The sequence below is a fragment of the Callospermophilus lateralis genome, chromosome 2 (genome assembly GCF_048772815.1).
Source record: "Callospermophilus lateralis isolate mCalLat2 chromosome 2, mCalLat2.hap1, whole genome shotgun sequence".
NCBI lineage: Eukaryota > Metazoa > Chordata > Mammalia > Rodentia > Sciuridae > Callospermophilus > Callospermophilus lateralis.
This window is the reverse complement of record NC_135306.1, coordinates 132,171,214-132,188,170: the sequence shown is the minus strand read 5'-3', so window position 1 is coordinate 132,188,170 and position 16,957 is coordinate 132,171,214.

Here is a 16,957-nt window from a genome sequence, read left to right as displayed (position 1 = left end):
TCTGAGAAAAACTGGGGGACATTTTATTTATATCAGGCAATGTGGTAAATGCTTAATATAAGTATTGATATTAACACCTTTAAATCCTTTCAAAACTGTTGGAAATAACATTATTATCCACTTTCATATTAAACCCAAAGTGAAATGATTGTCTGAGTTTGCAGAGATGTTAAGATCAAAGCTCATTGTTGGGGGGGTCATTTGTCTGAAGGCAGCACCCACTTCTGTGTCCTGTCCTCACTCCTTGACATGTATTGCAGGAACAAACTGTAGTGGCTAAGTACCCACATAAGTAAGCACATAAGGCATGTGTTGGCTTGCAAGGAGAGAGAAAGATTACCTCAACCAGCTGGTGGTTTTCCTGATTGAAGAGCCCATAGTTTGCCTGAGGTGCTGATCTCTCAGCAGTATTCCAGACCTTCTCCCTTCCCATGAGGAACCTAGGCTGGGTGCTGGACCTCATCACCTTATTACCTGGGAGCTTATTATTATTGCAAATCCTTTGGGCCCCACCAAAAAGGTTTAAATTGTGAAAATCTGGGGAAGGGTCTGGGAATGTGGTTATGAGAAGTCCTCCATCAAATTATTATTAGATATTAGAAGTCCTCCATCAAATAATTGGTAATGTAGTGCATTATTGTTGCACTGTTAGGCCAAGGGTAAACTCAGGGAGACCTCCTGGTTCACACCTCAGTCTGACAGAGATGCAGGAGAGTCTTGTGCTAGAGTCCTAAAGCTTCTCCTTGAGCTGTGGCTGCTTTTCTTGGTTCTGAACACTTGAGGCTGACCTAGTCAAGACAGATATTCTTCTCTGCCCTCACTGCCGTCTCCCGCTAGGTACCAACTGTAGAGATTTGCCCTTGGCTCCAGATTTGGAGGACAGGGAAACATGAATTTCTTTCATTTTTTAAAGAGTATTTTTAGCATTTATTGTTATTTTTATACATATGAATTGTATAGATTAATGAGTGATATTCTATACATGCATATATTATGTAGCAATCGTATCTGCCCTTCCTTCTACCCTTTCATGTTTGTGGGGAGGGAGAGGTACTAAATTCTTATCAACAGAGTGCTCCCTCCCCATCCCCTTATCCCTATGTTTTAGTGCTGAGCTGAGTGCATTGCACATGCTCAATAAGTATGGATTGAAGAGAGATTTGGATTGAAGGAACAAGTCTCTCTTCAGTTTTCTGGGCCCACGGATGTTAACTGATTTGCCCAGGCTTAGCACTGACAGTCCACTAATTGAAGACTTTTCTTGTATCCTTAGGTTTTTGGTGATGAACCAGGAACCAAGAGAAGGGCATTGGGAAGCCCAGGACATCAGGTGAAGCGCACACACAGGGGGACGGCCTCACACTATGGGTCTTGATTTTAAATAAAGACAATATTGCAAAAATGATGCAGGGATGCTGTTCATCTTCCACCTTGTTGACTCTGGGCTGTCTTGGTTAAAAAGTCCTTCTGGGGACTTTCCTCAGTACTCCTCAGTTCTGAATTCTCTGTGAAATCCTCAGCCATCAGAGGAACTCGAGTATGGGGCCAGCCTTCGAACTGGGTTGACAGCTCAGATGATCCAACCTGGGCTCACTGGATCAGGAATATCTCTCTCTCTCTCTCTCTCTCTCTCTCTCACACACACACACACACACGCATGCACGCACACACACACACACACAATCTGTGCAATACTTTGAGTATCTATTTACTCTTTATCTCCTTCTCTGTACCCTTTGTCCTCTTCTAAATGCTGGAGTAGCTCATGGGGCCGCTTCTGGGGTTGCTTTTGTCTCAGGATAAGTAGCCTTCTCCTAGGAGTGTACATTGGAATCATTTGGGGAACACTCAAAAAACACAGAATCAGTGTTGAGGGATGGGGTGAAGAACACCTACGGATCCTTATATGCTCCTCAGGTGCTTCTCATCTGCGGACTTGGCTGAGAGCCCTGCTCCGTGAGTACAGGCCCATGTGTCACTTCATGCCCTTGGCTATGACTACCGTCACCCACCTGACTGCTGCACATCTCCACCTAGTAGGTACTGGGTACTTCCTTCATGCCAAGCACTGTACTAAGGACTTTCTATGAGTCAATTATGAGATTAAATCCCCTCCATAATCCTATGAGAAAGTTACTAGTATTTTCTTCAATTTGCAGATGAGGAAACTGAGGCATAGGGAGGTTATATAATTTGCTGAAGATCACATAGTTAATTAAGTGGTGGAGACAGTCTCTGAAGCCAGATATGACCATAGAGCCTGGACTCTATATTTCTAGCTGTATACCTTTTGCTGTCAGGATTCCAGTGTGGGTTCATGATAACAAGATCTAACCAGTCTCCTCTGAGGAATTTTAGAGTCATGTCCCTCATGCATTATATTTAATCAATATGGATGATTTTACCTTGAAATTTTCCTTCAAAAAATTTTTAGGGTCAGTGATGCAGCTTAGTGGCAGAACACTTGCTTAGTGTCCATGAGGCCCTGGGTTCAGTTCCCAGCAACACAGAAAAAAAAAAAAATGTGCCAGAGACACATCTAGGATGTAGACAGTCACAAAGAACAAACAAACAAAACTACCATTTTTCTTTAACAAATGATAATTAGCCATATATACCACAATTTGCAGATTAAAAAGAAAACTCACCAGGATATTAAAGAGAAAAACCTAAAATCTGGAAAATGATAAGACTTTCCTAGGCAGATAGGTAGAAAAGTGAAGGAATTCCCATTAGATGTCTATGTGTCGGGGGGAGTGTAAGGAGAAGCCAGCAGGACCATTTTTCTTTTTAACTGTAACTTTAAAAAACAACACATAACATGAAATCTAACAAAATTTTAACCGCACCATGTGTTACTAACTATGAGCTCAAGTTAGAGAGCAAATTTCTAGAAACCTTTTCATCTGCCAAACTGAACTGTTGTACCCATTTTCACCTCTCTTCAGTCCTTGGCAATGACCATTCTACTTTCTCCTTTTATGAATTTGATTCCTTTAGATACTCCTAAGTGGGATCATGCAGTATTTGTCTTTCTGTGCCTGGCTTATTTTACCTACCATAATGTCCTCTAGGTTCTTCCATATTGTCCCCATGGCGGAATTTCCTTCTTTTAAAGGCTGAAGAAATTCCCTTGTGTGCATATATTATGTTCTTTACCCATGCATCTATCCATATACATTTAGGCTGCTTCATGTCTTGGCTAACATAGTACTACCCTGAACATGGGTCTTGAAATATTTCCTTGAGGTCTTGATTTCAATTCTCTTGGATGAAGACTCAGAGATGGGATTCCTGGGTCATAATAGTAGTTCCATTTTTAATGGAGGGGGAAGGGCAACAGGTAGGGAGAGATTATTGAGTCACAGAAAACTAAAGAGGGATTGGGGATAAAAAGAGAACTCATCAACCACCCACAACCTGGCAGGTGGACTAAAAAGTACAGATAGACTTCTCATGGCTGACAGCACAGAACTCTGTCCCGAGTATCATCCATGTTTCCTGATCAGGAGAAAGTCATTCCCACCTCCCAAATATAGCTCAATTTGTAACAAGCTTGTGTTACAAAAACTCCAAAGCTGCATCAAAGCCCAGACTCAGGTAACTGTGGATTAGATTAACCCACACTAACCCATTAATCTTGACAGGAAAACGAGTGTGCCCTTTTCTGGGGATAAATGTTGTTTACTTCAGTTTTGACTGTTCGTTTCATGAAGTGGATGGCATACAATAAAAATTTACATGATATAAAAAGTGGAAAGAAAATGTGACTCATGGATAAAGGAAATCATCAACACAAGAAGATGCAGACAAAGTACAGGTATTAGAATTAGGAGATGAATATGTTAAAATAAATGTGGAAATATGTTAAAGGCGGTAGTGAGTAAGGTGGAAAATGCATATTATTGAAATTTTAGCATAGAAATGAAAACTATATTTAAAGAAAGGAATATTGAAATGGAACTGTGACATCAGATATGATGTTTATTGAAGGACTTAGAAAATTGAATACAACACAAGAAAGAGCACAAAGCAAAACTAGCAAATAAAAAAGGATCCTGGAGCAAACTCAGGAGGAAACAGATACAGGTTTCCAAGACTCTTCTCCAGGGAGTCACGAAGCAAATAATTGTTCAAGGAATGTGCCCTGACAACTCATGGGAAGTGTGTATGCCAGGCAGCTAGCCTGAGCCTAGGTATCCAGGGTTCTTAATCAAGAAGTTAGTCACATAGAAACATTCTACCTAGCATGTTCCAAAATTCCAAACCCCCAGAAAGAATGCAGGTTATTATTATTAACCACATAATTTGTATAAACTGTGCAGGGATAGTGAGCTATTTTTATCAATTACAGAAGAGCGGGGATCCTTCCAAAATGCCAGCTCCCAAACATTAGCCAAGGGCCACCTTTGCAAGCAGGCCTTTCTAAGGATAGCAGTGTCAGGTCTGTTATGTTAACTCTTTCGTGTACATCCTCCAACTGCAAATTTAATGCGTAATTGCATCAAAGAAAACTCACAAGATATATACGAATATTTTGAACAGAATGATAATGTATCTAAGTTCATGGGATACAGCTAATGCAATACTTTAAATGAAATTTATAACATCACATGTCAATAGTAAAAAATGAAAAAGATATAAAATTAATCATCTGTTTCCACTCTTAGACAAAGAAAAGGAGTAAAAGAAATCTAGGGAGTAGGGAGTGGTTGTTTAGTGAAAACTGTATGTCAGTTCTACAAAATAAAAATGTTCTGCAAACTGAGTGCTCAATGTGAATATAATTGATACTGCTAAGTGTGCACGTAGAAATGGTTTAGATGTCAAATTTTATATTATGTGTTTTTTACCACCACAGCAAACAATAAAATCTCTTGAAAATCACAACAACAACAAAATGCCAGTAAATACATTCAATTAGATATGGAATATTTCCATTCAAAATATGGACAAAACATAAAATCCCTGAAGTGGATGTATATAGCAAATAAATACACAAAAGGTGTGTATTACCCATTAGGGAAATTGAAATTAAAACTGTACTGAGGTATTACCACATACCTATCAGAATGGCTCAAATTAAAAATTAGTTACACCACCAAATATTGGTGAGCATACAAAGAAAATGAATCACTGACATGTTGATGTTAGGAATGTAAAATTTTTTTTAATCTTGTAATAAAGTTGGTATCTTCCATATTGAAAAGGAAGAAAAAAGAAAAGGAAGAAAGGAAGGAAGAAAGAGAAAGAAAATAATAAAAAAGAAAAGAAGAAAGAAAATATAAAATTGTACAGCTTTTTAATACTGCATCATAACCATACAATTACCAAATGAACCAGCAATTAGATTTCTGAGCATTTTATCCTAGGAAATGAAAAGCCAAGGTTCATACAAAAACCTGTACACAAATAGTCATAGGAAATTTATTTATAATAGTGAAAAGTGAAACAACCCAGATGTCCTTTCTCCAATGGGTAAATGTTAAACAAACTATTATTGTGCAAGCAATCTCCAAGAGATTTTTCATCTTGCAAAACTGACACTCCATACTCATTAAACAAGTGTCCATTTCTCTCTTCTCCTCCCACCCTTGGCAACTATGGTTCTCCTTTGGTATGTTGTAGGAATTTGACTGCTCTAGATGCCTCACCTAAGTGGAATTTTATAGTATTTGTCTTTTTGTGACAAATTTTCTTTATTTCACTTAGCATAGTGTCCTCAAGGTTCATCCATATTGTAGCATGTGGTTGAATTGCCTTCTTGTTTAAGACTGAATTATATCCACTTAAGGCTGATTTACATAGTATTTTTTAAATGACAAAAGTTTTAAAATGGAAAATAGGTTAGTGATTGCAGAGTTTTGGGTGGAAGGATCAGAAAGGAGTTGGATATGGTTATAAAACAAATCAACATGAGTGTTATGGTTTAGATCTGGAATGTCTCCCAAGGGCCCATGTATTGAAGGCTTGTCCACCATGTAGGAAATTTCAGAGTTGGGGCTTTTGAGGAAGTGATTAGACCATGAGAATTCTGACCTCATCATCAGATTAATCCATTGATAATTGAGTGGAGTGGTAGAAACTATAGGCCATGGGTCATGGTTAAAAGAAATAGGTCACTGGGCAAGATATTTCTTTTCCCTGGCCCCTTCTCTCTTTCCACTTGCTAGCTGCCATGAGGTGAACAATTTTCCTCTGCCATGCTCTTCTTCCATGATGTTCTGTCTCACCTCCTATCTAAAACAACCTGCCAGCTAACCATGGACTGAAAGCAATGAAACTGCGAGCCAAAATAAATCTTTTCTCCTTAGTGTTATTTTTTTCAGGTATTTGTCACAGTGAAGGAAAACTGCCTAACATAATGTGGGATACTTGTGGTAAAGGAACTGCTCTTTATCTTGATTGTGATGGTGAACACAGGAACCTATAGATGTTAGGAAGTCATGTAATTGCACACACACATACACACAAGTATATGTAAACACTGTATCAATGTTGATATCCTAGTTGTGATAGTGTACTATAGTTTTACAAGCTGTTACTTTTGGAGTAAAGTAAGTAAAGAGTTTATGGAATATTTCTTTTCTATTTTGTATAATTGCAATGTGAATCTACAATCATCTGAAAAATATTTAAAAGTTAAACCTTGAGTAAAATGTGAACAGGCACTTCACCAAAAAGATATGTAAGTTGCTTATGAAAATAAGAGAAGCAGATCAGTATCATTGATCATCATGGAAATATAAATTATATTACATTTAATACCATCGAGAGTGGCCAAAATCAAAATGCTTGGTAATATTTAATGTTGACAGGGAAGGCAGACAACTAGAATTCCAACACAACATTGGTTAGTATAAAATTACATTATCACTTAGATAACCGTTTGACAACTTTTTACACACATACATTCTTATAAATAGCTGAGTGTTACTCAGCTCTTCTCCTCCTAGGTATTTATACAAGAGAATTGAAAATATGTCTGGTCTATGCAAAGATTTGACCACAAATGTTCATGACAGCATTATTTATTTATTTATTTATTTATAAAAAACACTTAAAGATCAACAACCCAAAAGTTCATTAATAGGAGAATACATTAACATATTTGTGCTTTTTAAAAGTGTCCCCCTGGGATGGTATGCACTCATTCCAGTAAGAAGTTGCCATAGTTGTCAAAAATTGAGGTATTGACTTTTGAAAGTATAGCTCATTTTCTTAGTGTGCTAGAGGTATTATATTTCTGTCTTTTGATGATAGATTCAAATTTTGAACACCATTAAAAATCATCCATTCAGGGCTGGGGATGTGGCTCAAGCGGTAGCATGTGCGCCTGGCATGCACCAGGCGCTGGGTTCGATCCTCAGCACCACATAAAAAAAATAAAATAAAAAATAAAGATATTGTGTTCACCAAAAACTAAAAAATAAATATTAAAAAATTCTCTCTCTCTCTCTTTAAAAAAAAAATCATCCATTCAAATACAAATTGAGTGTATCCTTCTGTTAAAGAAAGAGGAGTGGTTCTCAGTCCTTGTCGCACTTCAGAATCACCTGAACAAAGCTTGAAAACATTATGAATGCCCAGCTATTCCTGTAATTGGTTTATGGTGGGCCATTCATTGGCACTTTGCCAAGCTCCCCAGATGATTCTACAATGCAATCAAGGTTGAAAATCATGGCTGGAAGTAAAGACTGATTTAAAAAAAAAAATGTGGATTATAGACTGACTTCTTTAGTTTCCAAAGAGGGGGTCTCCTACAGCATTGTAGGAACAAGTGTACAATCACCCAAGAGGACTGTTGGAACAACTCCACCTATTTGGACATATGAATTTTAGTATGTTTTCAAACAAACATGTTTGTCTTTACAGATTCAATGGAAGGACAATAATTGTAAATGTAAGTTGACGGGGAAAAATGGGAGTTCATAACCCACTTGAATCAAATGTATGAAATATGATATGTCAAGAGCTATGTAATGTTTTGAACAACTAATAAAAAAATAAAAATACACATTACCAAAATAAAATAAAATAAAATAAAATTGGGCTTTCGAAATTAAAAAAAAAAAAATTGTGTTGACTTGCCTAATTCCCTAGGCAAACAAGTCAGGTCATTGAATAAATAATCTTCAAAAATGCATTTCTATTTTTGTTAGGTCGACTAAGTTAAACTATTCTTTTAGTTAGTGGCAATGAAAATATATAAAATATATATATGAAATAATTACTTAGAATGTATAAAAACAGTTTGGCAATGAAATACAAAAGATGTAGATGTAAAAGAAATGTATAAAGAATACAAGATGTACTTATAAAAAAAAGTATGTGTTTATATTTACATGTATATATTAAAGTCATCATTATAAATAACTAGTAATACAGTTTTCTATTTTCTTTGGAAAATCACATGCTGACAAATTATAGTTAGAGCTGAAGCCATTCACAGAGCAACAGTGCAATTTCTTTCATGGTGGTTAAGTTACCAATTGATGAGCTAGTTGAAATCCTCTTAGCTCAGGCCAAAGTATGCATGATGGCTGACTCCCCCGAAGCTGGGCCAATAAAGGTCTAGTGGAAATGAAGCAATCTTCCAAGGACCTCCTTCAGGTGACCAGTATGCCCTGCAAACTCACAAGCCTGGTCTGAGAGAAAGGTTTTCAAGAGTAGCTGCAGGATTGTGGCTCTGATTTGCCACCTGCCAGGTCAGCTGCCACACTCTGCCGCTCTTCTTTGGACTGCCTTACCTGTGCTTGGCACTACACAGTGTTTGCCAGGTGTTTGGCAGGGAGACGGGAAGAAAAGATATGAGGCACACGTGAGCCTGGCTTTCTGGGAAGCTCCCAGTTTAATTGGAGAAACTGGGAGAAACACCTTGGGTTTTCCTGTGCTTCCTCTCACTATTTGGGTTTCCAGACACATCTGTGATTGAGAGGGACAGCACTGATGTCATTGATGGTGAAGGAGAAGATGAGAAGAAACATAATAATAGTCATTTTTCATTGAGTGCTTGCTATGGATCAGGCCTATACAAGAATGTTAAACCTATCACTATCTTTATTATTTCCATGGTCTAGTTGTTATCACATTTTATGTGTTAAAAATAACCCAAAGCTTGGGCTAGGGTTGTGGCTCAGAGATAGAGTGCTTGCCTAGCGTATGTGAGGCTCTAGGTTTGATCCTCAGCACCACATAAAATAAAAGTATTGTGTGCACCTACAACTAAAAAATAAGTGTTAAAAAAAACCCAAAGCTTTAATTAAGCAACTTGTCTAAATTTACATATGGATCCTTCCTTAATTCATTTGAGAGAAGGTAGGGCTATCGCTAAGCCTCAGTCTCCCTGTCTATGAAACAGAGTAATCACATCTGCCCATCACTGTAGAGTTGGTATAAGACTAGTGTAGTACCAGGTGTGGTGGCACACCTATCACCCCAGCAACTGAGGCAGGAGGATTGCAGGTTCAAGGCCAGCCTTGGCAACTTAGCAAGGCCCAAAGCAACTTAGTGAGACCTTGTCTCAAAATAAAAAAGTAAAAAGGGCTCAGTATGTGGCTCAGTGGTAAAGTGCTTCTGAGTTCAATCCTCAGTACCAAAAAAAAATTAGAATAGTAAAACATGCACCCAATATGAGGTTGTGCATTCCTGCTAAAAGCATAGCTGTATCATTGAAACCTAATTTTGTAAATATTTTATAATGGATTTATTTGTTTGGCAAACACACTGACACTGGAATTAATTTAAGTTACCTCCATGCAAGCATTGTTTTTCCTTTCAACATATCCTTAACCTTGCTTCATTATCCAATCAGAGTATCACACAAGGGGCTCTTTCTTCTAGGAACCCCCTCATCAGGAGGTAATTGCTCCTCAACACCCACAGTACTACAGTGTTTTTTTTTGTTTTGTTTTGTTTTCTAATTGCACATGAAAGTTACAAAGGAAAACAGAACCCTCTAAATGTTTGACCAGCTCTCAATTACCAATTCAGGATCCATGCGGCCTTCAGTCAGGCATGAAGGCTGTACACCCCTGTTGATGCTGGATGCATTCTAAGGAAGGCTTTGCCACAGTACAAACATTAATCTTGGTGGGGCATAAAAATTACCAGCCCTCGTGTTTCTTTGGCTATTTATTTTCCTTGGTATGGATTGCAAATCACATCATTTCTTTCATCCTGTGAAGAGAAATTATAGTCTGCTCCTGGGCTTGTGCAACCCAGCAAGTAATGGAAGTAGTCACTGTGCAAATTTACCCAGTGAACCAAACGTCCACCTGGATCAGAAGAAAAAGATGGAACACAACTGCAGCATAGATGCCTGCCAGGCAAGGCTGTCTGACAATGGCTCAGGGTTAAAGGCTACAATGAGCCTTACAGCCTTGCAAAACATTTGCTCTTTCTCCTTAGTTGAAATGGCAGATTTAGGTTAAGTGAATAAATACTTCTGTGAATGAAATGAGGCACTGTTAATCAGGTAAGAACACCAGGGGCAGCTTTGACTGACCTGCGTAAATTGGTACATGTGGTCTCTTGATGTTTGGGGAAAATCCACTCCTAAAAGTGTAATGGACTGAATTTTTGTGCCTCCCCAACTTTCATATATCAAAATTCTAACTCTGTTGTGATGATCTTTGGAAGTAAAACTTTTGGGAGGTAATTAAGTCATGGGAGTGGAGCTCTCACAAATGGGGTTAGTGTCCTTATAAAAAGAGAACAAGGGTGAGCTAACTCTCTTTCAGCCATGTGAGCTTACAGCAAGAAGATGCCAATTTGGAGACAAGAAAGAGGACCTCACCAGACCAGATCTGCAAGTGCCTTGATCTTGAAATCCCCAGCCTGCAGAACCATGAGCAATAAATTTCTGTTGTTTAACCCCCATCCTACATACTTTGTTATAGAAACACCAACTAGCCAAAATACAAGAGAAAGCTATGATAAAATTTTGATGTGACAGACTGGCAGAACTAGATACAGTCTTTTTTTTAAAAATAATTTTTAGTTGTAGATGGATACAATACTTTGTTTATTTATTTATTTTTATGTGATGCTGAGGATTGAACCCAGTGCCTCACACATGTGAGGCAAGCACTCTGCCACTGAGCCACAATCCTAGCCCTAGATACAGTCTTGTTAACTTGTGTCTACATGAAGTCAAGTGTTAGCAAGATAAAGAGAATAATTCATTCAATTATTCGTTTCAACTCAGATACTTCTGCAATTGCCTCACCTTTTCCCTCCATCCTCTGCCAGTCATACTTCAAGACCTGGGTGTCTGTAGAGTGTTGTATGTTCCTGATCCAGACATTCATCAATATTAACCAAAGGTGGTGTTGGAGGTAGGAGTGGAAGAGCTACACCAATAATAGTATTTAGCAAAGGCACTGGCAATGGCAATATTATGCTGTGGGAGAAAAGACGTGAGGGAAGACCTCTCCAAGGGACCACAGCTGCTCAACATGAACAACCCAGTCATTTAAGGGAGGAACAGGGTCTCAAGAATGAGAGCAGGTTGCTATGGAGTGGAGAGAGAGGTGTTGGCATTGGGTTTGCAAATTTAACCTTCAAAGGCAGTGTGATACAAGGACAAAACAGAACTGAAAGACATACTGAGTCATCACCCATTTGTATTTATCTACTCCTTTCCCTGACTGTGAAACCTATAAAAGATGTGAAACAGTTTAATAGTGCCGTGGAAACTTAAAACTTGGCAATGACATCAGAAGAAGCTTGTGCAGGTTCAACAGAAGTTTACATTCCCAATACCAGATGATGAGAACTAATCTAGGATGACATTTTTCCTGATGAGAAAATAACTGACATAGCATGCACTTCTTCTTTTGTTTTTAGGTTTTAAATCTCATAGCATTCTAGTGTTAGTTTGTGTGATTCTAAAAGTCCCTTATATTCCAAGTTGCTGTGGCTTACAAAATGACTCCCCAATCTCAGTAGAGGTCATGGAATTAATAAGAGCAAACTGGCATTAAGGGGCATCCCCAGGCCTTATCTTGTTGAGTAGGAAAGAGATGAATTCAGGCAGATACTTCTCTGTGTACACTCATACAGTTGGATCACAAGAGCCACTGATGCATTTCCTGTGCATGAATAACCTGTGTGTGGTTGAGTGTTTCCTGGGACCTGCTGCTTCAGTTTGAAATACCAATTTTCTTCTTCCTTCTAAACAATCACAAGCTAAAACAATTGTTTTAGATTCTTAAAGAACAATTGTTTAGCTTGAAATGTTTCTACCACAAGGGTTCATTTTATAAGCATTTGTATTAATTACAAAAGTATCAAGTATATCACAATTATTTAACATACAGACTCAACTTTTTAAGTTTATTTTTATTGTGATGTAGGCAGGTAAGTAGGTATGCATTTTGCAGTGCTGGACATTGAACACAGGACCTTGCACAAGCTAGGCAAGCACTCTATTATTGAGCTCCATCTCCAGTTCTAATTCAATATCGAAACTCCTTAATGACTGTATTTTGGGGATTTCTTTTAGTATCAATGAGTGTCCACTTGGATCTCCCACAGATGCCTCAAAATCAAATCCCAAAACTAAACTACTTGTTCTCTACAGACCCTGTCTTACTTAGCTTTTCTTCCATTTCTATTCTTTCTCTTGGTTTTGACATCATACTTTGTATCACAATAAGAAACTTCACCCTTCCCTCTTATGATCTTTCCCTCACCTTCACTATTTTTCCTAGACTCCCCCATGCAATGTACTCACAGGATCCTGTAAGTTCTTGATTGTATTTTCCTTTTCTCCATCTTCCCTGCCACTCCACTCTCTCAATAGGCTTCTGTATCTCACCAGGCTATTTAGTGATCACCAGCTGGTCTTTCTGCTCCCAGACTGTCTCCTAAATTCATCCTCCAGATATTGCCAAATTACTTTCTGAAAAATCAAAATGATTGTGTCTTGCTCAAGAATATTCTTTTCAAATATCTATTGAGATGAAATTCACATGATGAAAACCCATTTTAAAGGGTAATTTTTGTGGTATTTAGTCCATTCATAATGTTGTGCAACCTCTGCCTCTATTTCCAAAGTACTGCAATGACTCCAGAATAAAACCTGTGTCCATTAAGCGGCATCCCCCAGTCACCCCTACCCAGGCTCCTGGCAGTCCACAATGTGTGTTCTGCCTCTATGGATTTACCTACCCTGGGCATTTCATACATATGCAATGTATTACTTTTGTTCCTGGCCTTTTAAACCCAGAATAATGATTATCAGGTTATCCTTGTTGTAAGATGTGTCTGTACTTCATTTCTTTTAGTGGCCACATAATATTCCATTGCATGCATGATACAACTTGTTTAACAATTCACAATCAATGGTCATCTATACCTTTTGGCTACATGTTGGCTATTGTGAACAGTTGTGCTATGAGCATTACTGTACATGTTTGTGTTTGAGTACCTGTTTTCCAATTCTTTTGGTTATATACCTAGTATGAAAATGCTGCTATATTAATTCTATACTTAACTTTTTGAGGAACAATAGAAGATCCAAAAATATTCCTCTCATTTTTTTAATGTTGTCCATGCTTATAAGTTTTAATTTCTCATCACTTTCTGAATTTGTGCCATTTTTCTCTCAGGCCCCCATCCCTATATTTATTTTGTTCCCTTGCATAGAAGGTCCTACCCTGCCTTTGTGACAGAGCATAGATTTCAGTGTTTCTGTGATACATATGCACAGTCTTTCTTTCTGGGTCTTATACATCTATTTATCTTCCTTTTATAGTATCATATTTTGTATCTGTTTGCCTCTCTGTTTTACAAAACTATCAATTCCAGGGCAGAGGCCACATATTAATCTTTGTATTCCCAATGCCCACTATATATAGTGCATAGTAAGTATTCAAGAATTATTGCTGAATGAGAAAATGAAATAATATTGTAGCTGATACGTCACTCCAAATGTAGCTACGAGGTATAATCATAAAGTCTTTTTAATTTTGCCCCTCACTGTCCTGTAAACTTCCCAGAAGTCTTCCATCTTGTACTGAATATCTTATTAAAAATAATGTGAGACAACAGTCTTATAATGAATTCTTCATCTGGCTCTTAAAATTACATACCCTTGCCCCATCATCAAAGGGGAGTGCAATTGCTTCCTGGATGCAGTAGTTTGCTCTATAACAGCTTTCTCTAACTTTCTTTTTTGTCTTCTAGAATTCCCAGGTAGCAGGTAGTCCACTGTGATATGACTGCAGAGGTCATAAGTTGGACTCTCCTGAGCGTCTCTGGAAGCCGCATTCACTACTCTAGCACCCCCCAGACTCTCTTCTTCCTTAGAGAGGAGACTCTTTGTGTCATTGCAGTTGGAAGGTTTTCAAGGTCATGCAACAGCTTTTAAAATATTTCTTGGTGAAAAAATCTATGCCTTGGTAATTTATTTCAAAGTTTATAAGTTTATTTTTTTATCTGGTAAATTTTTTTGGAGCTCTGATAAAAATTTCCAAATTAATATCTTTAGACTTTCATCTTGCTGTACATTTCACTGTTTCACTGTTATGGTTTGGATGTGAAGTGTCCCCTAAAAGCTCACATGTGAGACAATGTCAGAAGATTCAGAGGAGAAATGATTGGGTTATGAGTGAATTATTCCTCTGATTGGGACTAACTGAATGGTAGAGTAGCTGGAGGAGGTGAGAATTGGGGTGTGGCTTTGGTGTATATATTTGTATCTGGCAAGTTGAGACTCTCTCTCTGCTTTCTGATCACCATGTGAGCTGCTTCCTTCTGTCACACTCTTCCACCATGATGTTCTGCCTCACCTTGAGCCCCGAGGAATGGAGCCTGCTGTCTGTGGATTGAGACTTCTGAAACTGTGAGCCCCCAAATAAACTTTTACTCCCCTAAAATGTTTCTGGTCAGATCTTTTAGTCACAGCAGTGAAATAACTAAAACATTTATCCTCTCTACTTCCTCTCCTCCTCCTCTACCCTGTCTCCATAATAACTGTACCCTATAATGAGTGGTAACACCATCATTAGGGAAAATAAAAGATACAAACCTCTCACAAAATTCTCTCATTCAATTTAACCTCAAATTTCCTGTCTAATTCTCTCCTCCTGGGCTTTCAATTTCTTGAGAAGGATGATGCCTGTGTTTGAATCCCTGGAAAGTTTCCATCTGAATCTGAGCTTTGTTCTACATGTTAAAACAAGATCAGGAGTACTTCTTTGATTCTCTCCAAATATAAACTTGGATAAGGACAAAGGACCTAAGGATAAAGGAAATACACATGTTCTTTTTCAGTCTATAAGGAAAGACAGTGGGTTGTCTCCTAGGAGACAAAGTAGGGAAGAACGATTTCACAAGCATTATTGGCTCCCCAGACTCACGATGCTTAACTGGGGCACATACCCATTCCAGCCCCCTCCTGCTGAAGACCCTTTCTAGAGTACTGATGTCTCTGATCTGCTTTCTTATCAATTAACCATATACCATAGTGAGTCATTATTTTTAATTGGTCACATGAATCATGTTGTAGACCTTGAAAATACAGCATATCTCCAAATATCAGGAAGGGAGAGGACAGAGTTGGATTGAATTTAAAATGTACCCTAGAATTACATCTCTTGTATTTTAATGACTCAGAAAATCTTTTTAGGAGTTTATTTGTAAGCAAGTTTTATTGCCTGACTTTCTGTTTATATGCACACCCTGATGATTGGTTTACCCTATTATCAAGAAAAATCTTTTAATAGGCTATTGGTATGTATGGGGATTATTTTGCTCTTTATATGATGAATCATTGTTGATGCAGCCTGAAGGGAAAGGATATGGCTAGCTCACTTATTTCATCATGTGTGAACCTCTATCTGTGCTTATATCTCTCTCACCATAGCCTGGATGTTGCAACAATCACATAAATGTCTTCAACCTCAATTTCTGTTTTACATACTCCAACCACAGTGATGTTTCCAAAACGTAAAAACGGTAATTTCACCTTCCTGTGAAAATCATTCTCGCATCTCTTCACATGTGTGACGTTCAAAAGCCCTTTGTGATTTTTCTTTTCTTATTTCCATCTGCATCATTGGCTACTCCATCCCTGAAGCCTGGTGCTTGAGGCTGATGGCCTATGCTGTTGTCAGAGCCACATCTGTTGGATCCCCTGGCCAGGCTTGCCTGAGTGAGCTCGGACTTACCTAGTAAGATCCAACTGTCCCCATCCCCTTCCCTGAATTATTCTCTCTCTCCTTTGGGTCTCCATTCTCATGCTTCTCTTCATATATTTTTAAACTGTAGTTGTTTACATTTATGTATCATCTAACAGGCTGTAATTGCTTTGGGCAAGGTCTGTGTCTTAATTATTTTGGCTGTTCCTGTGCTTAATACAGTATATTACAACACATAGTAAAAATGCAATAAATATAAAATGAATGATCAGACAATTCTTGTGGATCATTTGATGGCTATAGGGAACAGAATATGAAGAATGAATCTTTTAAATTGTCCCCAAATTTCAGATTCACATAATATAATCTCTTTTCCTTAAGCTCTAATAAAGCTTAAGGGATCACTGTTCATATTCAAATTCTTTTTTAAAATTTTTCACCAAGCACTAACCTTATATTCAATGGTATGCTAAAAATATACCTTAAAGTTAACCATGTTCTTAAATAGCATGAGTCATTTAATCCTGGGCTCACATAAAACAGTAATATATAAACAGATCAGTGGAAGCAAAACAAATTCAAATACAGATCCATATATATTGGGAATGTAGTATTTAAGAACTATTATTACAGCCAGTGTGATGGTACACGCCTGTAGTCCCAGAGGCTCAGGGAGCTAGGGTAGTAAAATTGCACATTCAAAGCCAGCTTCAACAACTTAGCAAGACCCTGTCTCAAAATAAAAAATAAAAAGGATTGGAATGTAGTTCAGTGGTAAAACACCCCTATGTGCAAGACCCAGTATTGAA